General features: G+C 45.1%; 1 long non-coding RNA gene across 1 annotated transcript in view; it reads left to right on the forward strand.

Annotated features, from left to right (window-relative positions):
* Positions 1–6,428: 6,428 nt before the first annotated feature.
* LOC144103874 (uncharacterized) overlaps positions 6,429–17,644 on the forward strand; it is a 36,270-nt gene continuing 25,054 nt past the window's right edge. Inside the window, exon 1 of the long non-coding RNA XR_013308346.1 lies at positions 6,429–6,634. This is a non-coding gene — a long non-coding RNA (uncharacterized LOC144103874). The remainder of the gene's footprint in view (positions 6,635–17,644) is intronic.

The raw sequence follows: 17,644 nt of genomic DNA on the forward strand, positions 1-17,644 counted from the left end.
CGAAGAGAGGTCTGTGATCAAGACGGACGTAGCAATCGGTTCCGTAGCGGCCAGCCTTCATGATGCCAGCCTCGAGTCTGACAAGGTGACTTTGTCCTCCCTTCCAAGGCTGAGTGCCAGTGTCACGCCAGTGAGGCCATCAACAGCAGCTTTGCCCATTTCAATGTGAATGTGCAAAAAGTGTGAACTGCGGCAGCGAGACTTTGCGCCAACGTGGGGATGACCAAGCTGGCTATCTCCATAAGAAAAAGTGATGCCTAAGCCTAGCCGTTTTCTTTTCATCCATGACTCGCAATTAAGAAAGGGAAACCTTTTCTCGTCACTGTTTCCAAGAGGGACACATCGCAACACCAAGTGGGCAAGTACCTCCAACGTTCTCTGGCGCCCTTATTGACTATTCAGGATCCTTTCCTTATTTGCAACCCTCACGATGTTTCAAGGTTCTTGAAAGAGAGTCAGCTCAAGGGGATTGGCACCATGTCCATCGATATCAATCTATTCTTTGGCCACATGCCTTAGCGACGCAGGGAACGAAGCCGTCGAGATGTATATGGGACTGTTAGGTTCTAGAATGACTGCGGATTTCCAACATTTCGTTCTATCTGCAGCCCACCTTCGTAGATTATGAAGAGCAGCTTTTCGTCCGAAGAGAAGCAATCTGCATTGCGTCATGTTTGGCCTGGTCTTCAGCTAGCTGATGTTCTGCTCAGAGGTGTCATCAAAGTTCTGATTAGTTGACTGCTTTAATAATTACTTTACAAGGGCAATGTTCTGGGTCAGACCATGACCTCGGACGATTTTAACCTATTTTTTGACACCCTAAAACCTCTCAAGGTGACCAAAGAAGCACCAATTGGAGGGCAAATTCGTTTCCTTGACCTCTGACAATTTCTCCCAGAGCACGTATGCTGGTGGTATGAACCACGCTAAACAGCTACTTCCATTCACATCGTCACATTCCAAGCTGGTGAAACGTGGTATTGTCAGGGCTGTTATGAAAAGTAGAGTCGACAGGTCCTGTGAGCATAAAATCTGCTCGAGACTTTGCACCCGGTTGCAAAGGCTGGAATCGGCAGGGTACGCGACCCATCTATTATGAAACATTGCGGATGTTTTGTTCGGAGAACTTCCTGACAACTGTTCTATTAAGGCGAGAGGCGGTACTGAGGTAAGACTGCGGTAATCCGGTATGTACATAACTTCTTGCATGGGCTAAAGAAGATTGCAGGCAAAGCAAGAGTTCATAGTTCTATTCTCGGCCCCGAATCAGCCTTCTCAGCTTTGCCGCAGGGTGAAGAGGAAAGTAGAGTGCCCTAAAGAGCACAAGGACCCCTTCAGTGCGTGCAGGACCGGAGTCATCTACGAGGTTCCCACCTTGTGTGGCTGGTGTTACGTGGGCCTGACTGGCCGTTGCATAAATGACCAGTTGCTCGAACACAAGAATGACCTCGAAACTGGAATTGGAAGTAATATGGCTGTGCATGCACTGTGCGTCATGCGAAGGCTACCACCAGTACTTTGACCGGTGCAGTATATAGTGCTACAAAGAAAATTGCACACATGAGATTTACGAGGCATTGTGCATTCACATGATTGAGCAGGCCTGTGTCAGCACCCCATCTATCGCACTGCACCAAAAGGACCTTGCCTTCCTTGGCAACCATATTCATCTGCATTTTATCTGTCTTTGCATGTCTTTTTATTGCCCTCATTCCCAAATCTAATGCACAGTAGTTTTCCTTTTATTCTGTTTTCTTCATGGATGAGCTCCGCTCTAACATGCAATCTTCTGGATTAAAGTGACACTTTTCATTCTTGTGTGCAAATTGTCAGCAGCCCGTAACGTGTTCTTTGTTTCTTGTATGCGACTATAAGTTCCCTCTGTCTGAAACTAAACCTCAGTTCATAATTGGCACTCCTGTTGTCTCATTTTCTGATCAAGTCATTGTTGTTTGCACTTTTTTCCGTTTGTAGCTCATGCATCAACTAGCCCGCCAACGCCCTCCTGAACTCAAAGGGCCCTCACCGCTTGCGGCTGGGGTCCTCTTGCAGCCGGGTTATCTGTTGTGCTTGCCATCGTCGCTGTTGCTGCTTTGATGGCTAGACGATGGCTGTTGCGAGGCGCATCTCCTTTCTCTGTCCTCTCTTTCTGCTCACTCCCCCATCGTCTAACTTCTCCATCCTGTCTCAACATAGAGACAATTGGCAGGCCCGTGCGACAACAACTAGTCTAGGCAATGCAGATAAATGGAGCAAGAACCGCTCACCGACACGAGTTGCTTGACGGAGCATTTAGGCGCCGGACTCCTACCGATCCCTGTGACAGAGAGCGGCATAAAGCCGCAGTGGCTACATTTCCTTCCATATGACCTGGCTCAGCTGAGTTGAGCCACATCAATTTTTTTTTAATGCTTGGAGCGCCGTGGATCCTTCTTTAAAACTGATGCCGGCACGGGGCGCGCACTGCCCATCATTCCTCCGAAACTACCTCAGGCAGACCCCAACAATGCCTCATAGTTATTTCCCAAAGAAACCTTTCTGGTTTCTAGGGTTTACTGTTCCAAAGCGACTCAGGCAATGAGGGACACCGTAGAGAAGGCCTCTGGAAATGTGGACCACCTGGCATTCTTTAACTTGCACTAACATTGCACAGTACACGGGCCTCTCGAATTTCGTCTCCATCGAAATTCCACAGCCACGGCCAGGGTCGAACCCGCGTTTTTCAGGTCAGCAGTCGAGCGCCATAACTACTGAGCCATCCCAGCAGCTTATTTTCCGAAGAACGGTTGACTTGCACACGACGGTAGTAAAGTAGTCCGATATGCCAGTAACCTGACCCTCTAAACCCGACACACCACTCAAAGAAACTGCGCAGGTCGGCGTCTGGCGCAGTCAACACTTCACGGGCGGGAAACGAAGTGTCGCATTGCGGGATATGTGCAGACGCTCCTTTCTTGTGCTGTAAGTTTATCAGGGCTGGGGTGCTTTGCATATCGAGCATCGATACTACAGTTGCGCGTAGGTCCGCCATATTGCTCTCCCTAGCATCGAAATTATGAAAGCCACAAATCTTGCATGTAGGAGGCGGATTTGATGGAGTGGTTACAAAAATTGCAGGCTCAATCCGCTTGTTTGTGGCTGCCGAAGTTGCTTTATTCTAGGTAAGTTACAGTTGCATTTAATGATTCAGCTTGCTAGTTATGCATCTGCTGCACCTACATCTGCTGCACAAAATAAAATGCCAAAAGCACGAGAACAGTAAGTGTATGAATGGTCTCTGAGGAGCGGTGTAGTACTGTAAAAGATGCAAAGGAGTTGTCTTCTTCGCAATGGTAGGATGCTTTTTAAACCAGGTGATTGCGTTTAAACAGAGGTGCGAGCAGTGCAGGGAAAGCAAACGCGCAACTCTAGTTACTTGTGCTGTAACTCCAATCGGTATCGCTCTGTGGCACTGCCTTGCGGCTCCTAGTGCGGAGCAGTGGTAGAGGATGCTTTCCAGCGAGGATCCGGCGGTCCAGGCAGGACTGGTCCGGAGAGCCTACCTGGCGGCAAGACTCGGTGGGGCCCTGGACTAGGGGCTCCAACCCTGCCACGAGAGCCACAGACCACATCAAAAGATGTGAAGAGTGTCTCAACACCGAGACCCATCCATATATTTCTATGAATAAAGTTTTTACTACTACTACCAGACACCGTCGCTTCACCGGTTTTCGGCGAAATAGGGATCGGGGATACTCGCGTAGCGCCCCAATTTTTCGAATTTACTGGGCTGGTGCAGAACGCCACTTCGAAATATCCAGTCAAGTTTGCATTAGAAATTAATGGACTGCATAAATTGAAATTATCCAGGGTTTTGAATTAACAGAGTTCAAAATATCGAGGTCTTACTGTAGATTGTTTTCAATATAATAAAGGTGTTTGTCCATTGATCTTTTTCTGACCAATTTTATACTGAACAGATATGCAATCTTCGCGATATTCGAAGCCCATTTCTCGTCATGTTCGTATTCCAGTTATATTCGAAAAGTTCGATAATCGTGTGGTTCAAATCCATATGTCTGTATGGACAGATGACCACTGCATCATTTCTTTTGTATTTGATGGTCGGATGACAGTGCATAAGCAAGCCAAAACTAAAAGTTTATTCGGTTCAGTTATACAAACCTATTAAGAGTACAGCACTAAAGTACATTTCAAACACAACTATTTTTTTTCCAGAATCCTTCCCCCCCCCCCCCCCCCCATCTAATTCTTTGTGCCCACTCATTACTAATATCCTGGAATACCTTCTTTCAGCGCATCAGTAGCCAAAGAAGTTGTTGCGAGGGGGCAACGAAAGGGGCCTTTTCTCCTTAGTAGTGGTTTATCTCTTGCTTTTCGTATTTTTTGTAAATAACTCATCATTGAGGAAAACAGGCTCATTTCATTGGCATCATGCAGCAACATTAGGGAAATTCGTCAGGCATGATTCTAGGCAGGTATGCCCTAAAGCTTACTTCTTTTTTTGCCTCTTGATGACAGCAGCGGGGATGACAGTTGCCCGTCGTGTTCACTCGTCCGTGTCGTCTGCACGCTTATATACGTCGAACGTGGTTTTTGTAACTAACCCGGACCCATACCTTAGTGAGCGATATCTAGTGCATTTAAAGCGAAAGCTGGGCTAGATGGGGATCTTTAGATTCAAGCCACATGGGAACTAGAGCTAAAGACAAGAAAGGTGGTTTCTGTCTTCTGAAATGTGCGGCAGTAGGATCCAGCCATCTGGCAGCACGTATTCTGCAGAAAATTCGTATCGAGGGATACCACGTGACCTCCTTGGCTCCTAAAGCCATGCAGACTCTGCGACATGCCAAGCAACACCAACCACGTCATTGCCTCGGTTACATGTGCTCTCATCCTTCCATGTGTGGTAACCCTCCCCTGCGGTCTTACCAGTGCAGAGGAGGTTGCACTTCGAAGCATGTGGTTCACGTCCTGCCTGCTGTGAAAGTTGCCGAAAGAAGTTCGATATTTAGTTAATGTCAATCGATCCACTCTCTGTTACAATCCTCTATCGCACGAGCCACTGGCCGCATTTGATTTTCAGTCCTGGACTACTTAATTATTGACTCCAGCTCGGCATACGAATTTCCAGGGCAGCCGTAAGCAGGGGGGTGAAACCCGCAAGCAAGGCGCCAGGTGCACGGGCCCTTGGCAAACGCCTTCCTCCTCACTCTCACATAACACTGACCAGACGACGACTCCAGTTGCAAGCGTCTCCTCTTCATCGACCCGCTGCGCAGCAGACTAGTCGCTGTATTCCTAATAACCCGAACTTAATGAGGTAGCCGAAACAGAGATAAAATCTCGGTTACCCCTAGCGAAGAGAAGTCTTAAGTTTATTAACCTATCCTACAGTAAACATGCAGGCACGAAACAGCACAGATGAGGCTCTGGCCTCTCTAGAGACCCTGATTATTGACCGGCATAGTGCACTATAGTACAGTGCTCTAAACTACACACATACTGCAATATACTCATCCAGTTGGGTCCAGTTGGGTGCACTTAGTTGGGCGGCTAAAAAAACACACCTAGAAGCAATCGGAAAATCCATTTCGAACCAATTGAAATATCAGTTGGTTCCAATTGAAATTTACCTTTTTTTTTTCACTGGCAAAGTTATTTCTTTACCCCTGCCAGCGCTTTCAGCCAATCGTAAACACGCAGTTCACTTCCGGGACTGCTGAACATTTCTTGTGTTTTCTGCATATTGATTTTTAGACCCACCGTTCTGCTCTGCCTGTTAAGTAATAATTATTAATTATGTTTTGCAGTACATATCCCCTTAGTGACTTAGCAAGGCAATGCCATCATCGAGTGCATATTAGTGCGATTTTCTCCAATGACTCTTATCCACAATTCCCAACATAGGTCTCTGAATACTGCCTGTTAGAGTGAACTCCGGTAAATAGGTGGTGAACAAGATCGTGTCACCCTGACTGACATCCTTCCTAATTGAAATTTTAATGCTCGCAGAAATGGAAGCATGCAATGAAATCTTGATGTATTGCATACAAGAAATTTGCAGATGTCTGTGACTACTGTTATCCTTCATACATATATAATTGACCTCGATGAAGCAACGCTGTCTTAACTGCGTGATCGACGAAGGACCAAATACGAGACTCACGCACTTGGAAACCGGTGAGTTTAAATAGCGCGGCGTTGCAGAGGCTTGTTTGAATAACACGTGGAATGACAGCACGACTAGCATGACACTGCCGAAACTCAACTGTAATTTTTTTTCAAATGATTAGAAGCAATAACATTAAAAACTTTATGCTTGTAGTTTTGGCATTAATTAAAAAAAATTGAAGTTTTGTTTCTACCAAAATTTACTGGTAGCGCTGCGTAGGCTTTGGTTTTTTTTTTTTTTGCACTGTCGCGAGCCCAGCAAAGCTGCGGTGCGCTGAATGAAATGTGTTCTACGCGATGTTTGACTTGCTATTGTTCCTGATTACTGTCCTTTTCGTGCTTCGCTGCGCCTGTCGTATGCTTTCCTTAGTTGCTTTCGATGCTACCGAACCATAAAATGGCTTTGTTCGACATATCGCTGCAGTGCCGACGAACCTTCCACGCAATGAGCATCATTTTGGTAAGTCCAGCAAGACGACTGGTAGTTTTGCGAAAAAAAAAAAGGTGGTGGGTGTTTAAAATGATTGATTTCTCGAATTCCAGCATACTTGAATGTCATGGCGGCAAGTTCGGTACCTGGGCTAGAAGGTAGTACCATACAGCAGCACGCATAAACACGAACGCTCGAGCGCGTGTCTTCGACTGACATTAGCGCGGCTGGGTCCGAGAAAATACTAGGCCGTTGGCAAGGCACGAGCTGTCTCCAACCTACACAAACACACCGTGCAGCATAGTCTCGGACTCGGTCCCCATCGCTCAGGGGCTGTAATAACAGTGCAGGGCGCGCAATCGAACGTTCGTGTTCAGCGTGCTGCCGACGGTACTTGGCGTTCGCGTTTCCTCCGCAAATCGTTTTGTGAAATAGGCGGGAACGTTTTGCTTCGTGAGGTTAAATTGCACGCAACTTAGTGGATTGCATATGAGCTTGTCTGTGCAGGACTTATGCCAGAAATTCTTTTACTTGAATTCGACATGAGCGTGATGCACGCGGCTTTGACAGTTCTCGCATCATCGAAACCAACGTCGGCTTTACACTCGCAGCCGACATCGGACGCAACATTTTGAGCCCCTATTTTAAGTGCGCGTCTCAGTGCTTGATCAGCGTACGGTAGCAGCCTGCCGACCAATTGAAAAATGTATACTTTAAATCTGCCGGCCACCTCTTTTCATTATTAAGTAGAATGCTAATTCACTTTCAAACAGTAGTGCAATGCGGTGAAGGCTACGGAAATATTCCGAAAAAAAAAAAAAAAAGGTGTATCACTCCGCGCTGTTCTGTGGCCGTGCGCTCTAACGCGTCGGTCCGGAAAATCGACATGCAACTGGTGGTGCGTTGGTTCAAATCCCGCATGGTGAAACTTTTTTTTTCGCACACTTTTTTTCCATGGCAAGTTACATTTCGCATGACTGGAACGGGAAATCTCGTTTTGTTCAGAATCGCTTGAATATTATGCCGCGTTCTAAAATGAGCTGCATGCATCTGTTCATTTGATGCATATACCGCGTTAATGTGAGCTGTCCGAAATCCATTGTCACTGAGTTCGCACCGGCTTTTGGTCAGCGGTGGCGGTTTTCCTCCCGATTCTGCAGCATTGTGACTATACTTTGCGAGATTTGTGTGAAAAGATGACGTTCATTCGTCGGGCTTAATTAGTGCAATGTTGAGTGCTCCGCCGTGCCCCGATTAACAAGTGGGCGTCTGCAACTTTCTATTTCGCTGTTGCCGAGGAACCCACTCATTTGTGGGCCTCTCTTAAGGTACCTGATAAGTAGTGAATTGTTCCGTGCAACATGTTAGCGGCGGATCCAGTTTTCGCCAGAAGCGTCTGGGACAGACTTTGGCACTCTGCTGTAGAGTAGCCCAAACGACTTGGCGAGAGCAATTATTTTTTACTGATCGTAAAGTTCGGAAGGAAGATGTGTGTTAATTTAGAAAGCTGGTGTAGCATACACGAGCTCAGAAAACATATTCTAGAGCTCTTAATCGCCTATTTTCTGACTTTCTATATGCAACATTCTTGTGCATATCTGTAATTCTTTTGTTTTTGTTAAAATATTTTTCGTTCTTAAGCAAAGCACGTTTTTCTTTGTCATTGAAAAGAGAGCTCTATAACTGGGCTATGATATGTGGTAGAAGAGCAGTATATTTAAACTGATGGGTCAAATTATTTTACAAGCGCCACCCAAATATGGCCTGTTTTCCCGTGTTAAGTGTTAAATTTAGAACATAGTCTTGATTCACACACTGACAGAAAATAGTACTGCTTCAAGAGTTGTTAAGATTTGTTGTCATGCACCAATGTATAAGAATGCATTACAGAGGCAAGTCAGCTTGTCTCGATTTCCTTGCTCTCCTAGAAGAGCAGAAGCTGCTCAGGCAGGATTTTCATGCAGCCAGGCAAAAAGAGTTTCGAGCGGTGGGAGCGCCAAGTAAGAATGCAGTAAAAGTTGTACAACACTGTGAAGAAATATTTCGAAAGATCAAACAATAAATGAGACAGGACAATAAATAATGTTGACCCCGCAGTGTTTGCAAGAAATGTTTTTTCTGTAAACAGCTAGTGGCATGGATTCCAGTGCATACAAATTAAAGGACACGTGCAGTGGAGGTACACCAGCACTCGATCAGTCAAGTGCTCCAAAGTTGAAAAAAAAAATCTACAGGCCATCGAACAACATAATTTCATGCAACGAGAACCTGACCAATGTCTGGACAGGGTTCAAAAAGCAGTGCGTTTTCAGTCAACAAAATCAAATTCCTGGAACATGTACTAACAAAGACATGACTCGAAACACAAATTCACACTGAACCGAGTAAGAGCCAGCTTGAAATCATTTACAGCCCCCAAAATTAAGGACAAAACATACAGTACTGGCTACCCCAACACTGGTACCGCAGCATTGCATAACATGTCAAAACGACCAGGGATTGACAGTAACGCGAGGCAACACCAAACCAGGCCTCCCTTTTCAGGACATGAAGATCAGACACCCATACATACCATTCCCAACCCTTACACACAAAATCAGGCCCATTCTTAAGGGTGTGTGAATGTTTGAAATTTTTGCAAATGGAATAAATTCCTGTTCAATTAGTGGAATGAATCAAACAGTATTTTTCAAAATTAATTTAAACGAATCGAATTTGCTCTCAGATTTTCAGATACTTTTCAAATAATTGACAATGCTTGATTAAGCTGCACTGTATTTTCCTGCAATGAATCTCCCAAAAACTGCACACATTGACGACGTGTAACACTATTCATAATGTAATTGAAAAAAGTACTATTTGCACTCCCTTACAAATTTTGCTTCTATACAGACACTATTAACACGACCATGCATGGCCACGAACACCACCTCCTCCTCCACTCCCAACTCCACGTCCTTCACATCCACCTCAACACCTACACTACAAGTTACTGCCTGATACAATTTGATGCTAAGGAGCGTGTGCTTTTACACACATGCACATGCAAGAGTGATCACAGCATGCCGATGAGTCATCTCTCTTTCCTCGGTAGACTTATCGACACAGACACCCACATGCACACACATTTTCTCCTTTCCACCCACACACATAAAAAGGTGATGACAGCATGCTGTTGAGTCGTTCTCTTTCTTCTCAGTAGCATGTGTATTACACATCCATTCGAAGTCAATCAAGTTGCTCGATGCCACTTAAATCTTCATCACTGAAATGAGTGCTCGACTCATCTGAAGAGGTGTTGCACGAGTCACAAAGGCTGAAGACAACCGGTTCGATTTCAGCGTCAACAACCATCGCATTGCGATGCTTCAGGCACAACTTCACATGAACACAACAGTTTTTCCATTTTTCCTGGCTTACAGACGCGAGTGCTTCTGGTAGGAGCTTTTCCACTTCAGCCAAAGTGAAACATTTGTTGCGACTTGCAATGTATCCCTTCACCTGGCTCCAGACGAGTTCAGTGGGATTGAACTTGCAGTGGTACGGTGGTAAACGAAGGACTTTGTGGCCATTGGTAGCTGAGAGGGTGTCTATTCTGTACACAACGCTGGCTGTGTTTACCTTTTGAGGAAGCTCCAGCAGTTCTGCCCTCACCATGTCCTGTGACCACAGAACACCTTTCTTTGTGAGCCAAAGCTGAATATCAGCTTTGTGCATAAACTTAGTAGGTGCTTTTTCAAGAGCCACGCTCTGATATGGAGCATTGTCCATGACGACAATGCTATTGGTCGGAATATTTGGCAAAAGCTTGCCAGTGAACCACTTCCCAAAGTAGCTGCCATCCATCTCAGGGTGGTAGTCTGTGTGGTTTCCCTTTTTTGCTCTGAAGAAGTCAGCAGCGTCTTGCAAGAATCCTGTTGCACTGCTCCCAGCATGTACAAGGATCAAACGGGCCCGTTTGCCTAAAGGCACAGCCAATCCCATTGTTAAACGTTTCAAGAAGGCATCCCGAGATGACTTCACAGTCTTGTCCTGCCAGGCGTATTCTTTTGTGTGCCCTGCGTTGGCCCAGGTTTCATCTAGGTAGATATGATGCACCTGTAAATGTGAAGCAACCGAGCGCACGAGTTAATGCTTCTAAGTAAACAAACACACTGCAGCATGTAAGTAGGCAATGCACTGAAACAAACACACTGCTGACTACTGTCTCACAAACAACCGCTCAAAGACAATCGAGAAAAAGAACTACCTCGGCTTTATTGGTCTCTTGTTTGGGCTTATATTTGGCGCCCAGGCGGCATTTGGTAGCCAGTTTATATTCACTGTATGTTTGCATGGGGTACTTTACTAACTCGGCAACATTTGAAATCTCCACTTGCGGCGTCTGCGAATAAAAATTTGCGAACATTCGCAGCAGTAGTGCCAGTAACTCGCACCACTAGAGCTTTGCGCAGCGTACAGTGGGTGTTCGTTCGTTCCTACGGTGATGACGAGATGGTGCTACCCATTGCTAGGAGCAGTGAGAGCCGTAGGCAGGGCTTTGCGCGTCGTCTGCTACAGTGTGCTCTGTATTGCGGTGAAGTGGGCTTCAATTTTGAACTGCGTCCGCATAATGCAGGTTGGAGAAACATGAGAAACAAAACACTGCTGAAAAGCCTATCAGCTCTTCTATCCCGTTGCAGCCACAGTAGCAAAGCTTTAACTATTACGTGACGTGCATTCTCCCCAGTGTCATTATTTGTAGGTTTCAAATTAACCATGCAAGCATATCACATTGGTACTGTTTCTCCAACGAAATAAAAGCAACTGATGGGCTTCTTAGCAGTCTGTTGTTTAGTCAAAAACATTTCTCCGATCGGCGTTACGCGCACGCAGTGCAAAATTGAAGCCCACTTCACCGCAATACAGAGTGCACTGTAGCAGACAACGCGCGAAGCCCCGCCTGCGACTCTCACTGCACCTGCGCAATAGTTTCTATGGCCCCCACCAGAAGTGCCCGCAGAGTGCCGGTAGCATGGTGCGACATTCTAAGAGTGGACAACCCTGTACCTACGATGCCAGGCAATGATTTCACTTTGCTCGATCAGTGCAAGGTTCTGTTCTTTTTTTTTTTCAAATGTCAGTCCGACGTCCTTCATAGACCTCCACAACGTCGTTTTCTTGGAGTTCAGTAGTATGCCGTCCTTATTGACAGCATTTAGCACACTGTCCAGTGTTGGGACTTCCCTCTTCACGTACATACTGTGCACCTTCAGATGGATGGCATGGTCTGTGAAGCCGTCATTCTTGACTGTTCGCAAGCTTGAAATCTTCACGTTGCGAGATCTTTTCTTTGGAGATTCCAAAGGCCCACACAGACGCTCTGCCTTGATTTTGGCAATGGTACGGGGAGATACTCCGGTATCCTTGCTCGCAGAACTCCGTGCTTTCCGAACAGACTTCTCCTGAAAATGGGTCCTAGTACGGGAATACCCTTTTGCAATTTCTTGCATGGCGTACCTTGATAACTTGGGTGTACGAACCTTCGACAAAATGCGTGCAGGAGAGGTGGCTGCGGCTGCTGTGCTGGATGCAATTTTCTCAAAAATGAAAGGAAGCTGGAAAAGTAAACACGTCGTCCAGGGCCGCGGGAACAGCGAAAACGTGAAATGGAAAAAGATGACAAATGTAAAATACGAAATCACAGATCTCTATCGATTCGCTTGCAATAAGAGCGTTTTCTGTCACACTGATGACAAATGAATTATCTACGAAGCCTGCCGGCAAAGCATTTGTTATTTTTCGCTCACCACAAGCAACGCACTGTTTTGTGCCTCAAAAGCAGGCAGCAAAAAGAAGAGCGCTAGCTTTGGCAGCGTTGCACATGATGTTTGAAACGGAGGCAGAGCGCGAGCTGTCTCCAACCTCCGCAAGCGCACCGTGCAGAATAGTCTCGGACTCGGTGCCCATCGCTCAGGGGCTGTAATAACAGTGCAGGACGCGCAATCGAGCGTTTGTTTTCAGTGTGCTGTCGACAGTACTTGCCATTTGCGTTTTCTCCGCAAATCGCTTTGTGAAATAGGCGGTAACAATTTACTTCAGGAGGTTCAGTTGCACGCAACTTAGCGGCCTGCATATGAGCTTGTCTGCGCAGAACTTATGCCAGAAATTGTTGAAGCGAAAAGCTTCACTACGCCAGCTTTTCGAGCCATCAGCGGGGTTTCAAGTTTGACCTCGAATGTAGCTACAGGTCAGCGGGGCCACAAGTTTGACATTGAATGTAGCTAGAGGTCAAACCATCAGCAGAGCTGATGGTAGTCAGGTTTGACACATGACGTCAGCTACAGCAGTGGCACCAGCGGCTGTTACACAAACTACAAACTATTTCGACCTTGACTTCGACCTTCGGTCAAGCGGGGAAGCGTCTGCCAGCATCGCATGCGCAGGTCATGAAAGTGGGTTCCGCATAAAACGCTGGTGCACTTTGAAGTGTTCAGTGAAACACTAGGTGTGATCGATCCGACACCTGCCGTGGAGAGCGGCAGATGTGCACACCATCACCGTATTGCGGACAGGTGGAAAGGAGGCATCCCAGGTGTGCCGCCTACTCCCTCCGTGACGTCGCACACCTTGAAAGAGTGGAGCAGAAAGCGTCTGCTGGAATTGCATGTGCAGGGAATCAGACTGGGTTCTGCATAACACGCCGGTGTGCTTTGATGTGTTCAGCCTAACGCTAGGTGTGTTCAATGCGATGCCTGCCGTGGAGACCGCCAGCCGCTCGACCAAAAATGTAGCCACGGAGATGCAGCTTTTCGCTTTCTACCAGTGTTAACCGGAGCTAAACCACCAGCATTTTTTTCACTTGCATTTACCATTACCATGATGCACGCAGCTTTGACTTGACAGTTCCCAGATCATTGAAACCAACGTCGGCCTTACACTACCAGCCGACATCGGACGCAACATTTTGAGCTCCTATTTCAAGTGTGCGTCTCGGTATCCTAATCTTTATGCCTGATCAGCCTACGGTAGCAGCTTACCGATTAATTGAAAATGTATGTTTGAAATGTGCTGGCCGCTTCTTTTCATGGTGGAGTGGAATTCTAATTCACTAGAAAGGAAGCTTTGTTGCTGAGCACAAATGGGAAGCTTTGCTTAAATGGTGCACTGTAGAAGAAAAAGAAAGCGTGATGATTCGTTAGCTGAAGGCATCATGTACTTTTTAGCATCTTTGTAACTCAGCATGCACTGATGTAGATGTGTTAGCTGTTGGCTTTTTGTTTTGTATTTTTTTTTTCACTGATGAACTGAGCAGAGCCGCATAAGAATGTGGTGCCTCCTATTTTCCAAGTTTTTAGGGAAAGCACTGAAACAGGCTTACTGAAGGAGACTGCATAGGGGTTCCCCTTGTTCTTGCTTAAATGTAGTGCAGTAGATTTCATTTGATATTCAACTGGATTTATGTATAATTCACTTTCTTCAGAATATTCTGAGTAGCCATTTGGCTTTCCAGTGCTGATCCTTCTGCCTGTTAAGATTGCCATGTTGATAGACTAGAGCATGGAAAAAGCCTGTTGGTCCATCTAATCCGCAGATAGCTGCCTGCCCTGTGGAATCTTTTCATGATTCAACATGATGGGCTCTGTGATGTTGTGTATGAGTCATCTTGTAGATCATAGCTGCATCATGTGGCTTTTATACAGTCCAGCTTTTTGCACTTCGATGCAATTCTCTTTCATGTTTGTCAGAAAGGGCAGTATTCATTCTGTTCTGGCATCTTTTATGGAGTTCACTCATGTATTTTTGCATTGCTCAAATGATAAACGTTGAAAAACTCTGAAGGACTTTCAGGATTCACCCAGAGCGTCCAACCTTGGATGGAGCATGTGTATGCAGTCAGTAAAAGTACCGTTGTTTTTTGTGTGTGCAAAATAAAGTTCTCTCTTTTGTGTGTTGATTTTTACTGTTCAGAACATAAGACTTGCGGTTAGGAAAGGCTGCAATTTAGCAGAGGTTTTTAATGGAATAGCGTTAAAGCTCCTGTTGTGCAGGAAATTTGGCAGGGTCAGCGGCGTCATGAGCAAAAAATTCCTGGAGGTCACATGACCTTTGCATTGAGGGCAAACTGACCACCGTGGCACGCGGCAATTAAATGAGCGATCGCGAAGAGCAACTTGTGTCACACAAGCCCCACCGGAGGCTGTGCCTGCCATCGTAGGGCAGTGGCGCAACTCTTAACCGCTGCATCTCTATGCCCGGAAAGGTATCAGAGTCCCATTGATCTGTAAATTATAAGTGTAAAGTCAAGAATGACCAATTCCACATGTAGGGGGGTTGACCCATTAACCCTTTTGTGTCATACCCTTAAGCATAAAAAGTGTCCCCATCAATTTTTTAATGCGTTTTTGCAGATTGATGTGTCCGGTTATTACTGTCTACCATGCTAAACATTGCAGTCCTGTGTGCAAAACACGAAAGCACCTGTATTTTACTTATCGCTAAAAAGCTGTCTAACAACAAAAAAAACGTGTGCTTCGCTCTGCCAAATTGTAATTCTGTGCACTTGTGTTAGACATATAAGTCCTCTGACTCTTAATATAAAACTGCACTAAAACAAACTAAGGAATCATTTTCCAATAGCATTCTGCCATTGATGCTACTTACTAACACTGGACAATTTTGGAACATTAACAAACCGGATAACTATACAAATAACCTAAAAACATTAGGAGGCCAGGTAATCCCCAGTGAAATATGCATAGACGTTCTTAATGTTTAAAGGTGCTTTTACAAACAATTTAGATATGACATATCCTCGTTATGCACTGTAATTTCTTATAAACCCTATTATTATAGATCCTGCCGGGATTGAAGAAATAATTGTACAACTCAAGGTGTCATCTTAATCTTGTTATGACAACTTCAAGTCTAGACATCTAAAAAATGCAAAAGTTTATGGTGCTAATTTTTTCTAAGCTATTTGAGCAATCTCTGGAATTTGGTTTTGTCCCCAATGATTGGAGGGTGGGCAAGGCGGTTCTATTAAACAACTCTGGAGTGAAACATTTCTAATAGCTACCAACCCATTTCATTTATTGGCATCCCCTTTAAGATTATGGAACATGAAATCTACTCTCTACTTGCAAGTTCCTTCAAATTTCAAGTTCAAATCTTTTTCAATCATTGCCAGCAAGGGTTTCATAAAACATTTTGATGCAAGGCACAGCTTCTTTGTAATACAGACGATCTGCATTTCATTCTTGACCAGGGTACTTGGCAGACTGCACATTCTTCAATTTCTCAAAAATCTGCAGCAATTGTTTTCAAATTCAGTAATCTCAATCTTGACCGTAATGTTATTTTGTGGCTCTAGTCTTTCCTTACTAATCGTTCTCAATTTGTGATTGCAATTAAAACTACCTCTCATTCCTCGCCAGCTGGCTCAGGCATTTCCCAGGGTTTGGTAATTTGGCTCTTACTTTTTTATGGTTATTTAAATGATTTGCCTATTAACGTTGCTTTCCCTGTATGTATTCTTGCTCGTGACAGTTTTACTTACCGTGAAATTAAGAGTTCCTCTTACGCTTCTCTTCAGTCTGATATTAACCATGTTTGGAATGCTGTAACGCATGCCACTTGGAATCTAATATTTTAAATTTAGCTAAGGTATAACTCTGCATAAAGCAATGTGTGATGTACTAAAGCACGATGACGTAAGTTCTGCCACAATCGATGCCATAGCAAGGAATTTTTGGCAATGACCCGGGTCAAGTTTGGAGGTTGCCATCATGTCAGGCACACTCAATTATGGTTGGACATCGCTTTTGGTCCAAATCGGGCAAGGTCAAATTTCAGGAGTGGCTCTTTTATAAGCGACTCTTTTATACAAAGGAAGTAAAAGATGTTGCTAGCCACGGCATCTGCTATTGCAGCCTGAAGCTCTTGAGCTGTGGCTAGCATTGGCAGGGCAAAATGTTCACAATGGCCTGGGCCAAATTTGGAAGTTGCCATCCTTTCAGGCACGCCCAATCTGGTTGGTCAGATCAGCCATGGTCCGTCTTCGAGGATGGCCCAGTCCAAATTTTGAAAATAAGCCAGGGCAAATTTGCGTGTCACCATCATGTTTGACACGCTCAATTATGATTGGACCTCCATTTTGGTGTGAATCGTCCAATGTAGGTCAAATTTTGAGGGTCACTTGGCCGAATCTTGGCAACTGTCCGGGCCAGATTTGTAGGTTGCCATCATGCTGGGCACAATCATTTTTGGTTGGACGTCTATTTGGTCCAAATGGTCAAATTTTGAGAGTGTCCCAGGCAAAGTTTTGGCAATGGCCAGGGCAAAATTTGGTTGTCATCGTGTCAGGCACACCCAAATATGGTTGGTCAGATCAGCCAAGGTTAAATTTCTGGGGTGGCCTGAGCAAAATTTTAGAAATGGCCCGGGGGAAATATGCAGGTCGCCATTGTACTGGGCATGCTCAGTTATGATTGGACATCAGTTTTGGTCCAGATTGGCCAAGGTCAAATTTTGGCGGTGGGCCGGCCCAAATTCTTGGTGCTTGGCATCGTAGTTGCTATGGCAACGAATGATGTACAAGAAAGACGAGCAAGCAAGATTTTTGCTCGGCTCTGATGTGTGAGTGTTTGGACAATAATAATAGTGAACATATGCATGTTTCTCAACATCGCATCATAACAGCCACTTAAGAATTTAATACCCGCTGGAAACTGTCACTGTAGCGCACATATGTCAGTGTGCATATAACTTCTCGCCTCTCTTAGAATCTGCATTTTAAATTTATTGCTAACAATGCTAACCGTATGTTAGGGTACCTGCCTCAAAATTTCAACTTCTCTAATTCAGTAATGTTACTGCATTATGGAACTCTCGTTCGACCTGAATTGGAATATGCAGCATCAGTTTGTGACAGATAAAGTAGAATCGGAATTTGAATCTGCACATAACCAAGTGTTCTTATTCATGCTTTCCAGTTATCGCTGTAGCTCTAGTATTACCACTATGAAGGCTTCCTTATCATGGCCACCAACAAATTTTTCA

This window comes from Amblyomma americanum, chromosome 9 (genome assembly GCF_052857255.1).
Source record: "Amblyomma americanum isolate KBUSLIRL-KWMA chromosome 9, ASM5285725v1, whole genome shotgun sequence".
NCBI classification, from domain to species: Eukaryota; Metazoa; Arthropoda; class Arachnida; order Ixodida; family Ixodidae; genus Amblyomma; species Amblyomma americanum.